This window comes from Bos indicus, chromosome 12 (genome assembly GCF_029378745.1).
Source record: "Bos indicus isolate NIAB-ARS_2022 breed Sahiwal x Tharparkar chromosome 12, NIAB-ARS_B.indTharparkar_mat_pri_1.0, whole genome shotgun sequence".
NCBI lineage: Eukaryota > Metazoa > Chordata > Mammalia > Artiodactyla > Bovidae > Bos > Bos indicus.
Genome location: NC_091771.1, coordinates 4,514,703 through 4,516,066, shown reverse-complemented (window position 1 = coordinate 4,516,066; position 1,364 = coordinate 4,514,703). Strand labels below are relative to the sequence as shown.

At 36.7% G+C, this 1,364-nt stretch overlaps 1 non-coding gene across 1 annotated transcript; it reads right to left on the bottom strand.

Annotated features, from left to right (window-relative positions):
* Positions 1–607: 607 nt before the first annotated feature.
* Positions 608–723, bottom strand: LOC139186295 (U5 spliceosomal RNA). Its single transcript, XR_011569892.1, has one exon. It is a non-coding gene; the product is annotated as a U5 spliceosomal RNA (small nuclear RNA).
* Positions 724–1,364: the final 641 nt, after the last annotated feature.

The following is a 1,364-nucleotide window of genomic DNA, read 5'->3' as shown; positions in this document are numbered from 1 at the left end:
AGAAATATTAGAGAGTTTAAATATTTAGGAAACATAGTAAGACTAAATGCTTTTGAACTGTGGTGTTGGAGAAGACTCTTGAGAGTCCCTTGGACTGCAAGGAGATCTAACCAGTCCATCCTAAAGGAGATCAGTCCTGGGTGTTCATTGGAAGGACTGATGCTGAAGCTGAAATTCTGATATTTTGGCCAGCTGATGAGGAGAACTGACTCATTTGAAAAGACCCTGATGCTGAGAAAGATTGAGGGCAGGAGGAGAAGGGGACGACCTTGAGATGGTTGGATGGCATCACTGACTCAATGGACATGAGTTTGGGTGGACTCGGAGTTGGTGATGGACAGGGAGGCCTGGCGTGCTGCGGTTCATGGGGTTGCAAAGAGTTGGACACAACTGAGCGACTGAACTGAACTGAAATGAATAAGACTATGGCAATGTATCAATATATTTTGAACTTTTATGTAAAATATTAAGCAAGTATTAAAAATATTAAGACTGTTTACTCTGTGAGTTTTCCTTACAGAACTCTACTCACAATAGTATCATTTTAAAATGCCATCCACGTGAAAGAACTGAACTTTTTTTTTTTTTCCTTTTTTTTTTTTTTTTTAGCTTTGCCGAAGCAAAGCCTCAAAAAATTGGTTTTAGACTCAGAGTTGTTCCTCTCCACGGAAATCTTTAGTAAAAGGCGAAAGATTTATACGATCTGAAGAGAAACCAGAGTATAGAACTGAACTTTTAATCCTAATAGTTTTGCTACCTAACATTAATTAGAATAAGTATACTCTTTTAGATACTAGGTAATCAACCTTATTTGTAGAAAACTGCATTATTTTAGAACAGAGATTTGGATCCAATTTTGCATTCTCCTGATATACAGTCTCTCTATTTTCTTTTTTACTGTGCTTTATTTTAAATTTCTGATTATATAATAGAATGTTTATATCACTGATATTTCCCTAGAAAACATTAAAAAATAATGCTTTTATTCTATGTACTTATCTAAGCTGTTTCAGTCATGTCCAACACTTCCTGACCCCGTGGGCTATAGGCTGCCAGGCTCCTCTGTCCATGGAATTCTCCAGCCAAGAATATTGGAGTAGGCTGCCATTTACTTTCCAGGAGATCTTCCCAACCCAGGGATCAAACCCAGGTCTCCTTCATTGCAGGCAGATTCTTTACCATCTGAGCCACCAGGAAAGCTCTTTTCATTCCATATATTTTTCTAAATGTTTAATTACATGTAACCAATTTATTGAATGAACTGCACTGAAAAATGAAAGCAGAAAGCAGTTTAGTATTTCTTGCTAATGTTTCATTACATTTATTCTATGGATTCAATTTCGCCACTATGGGATAAAATCTTA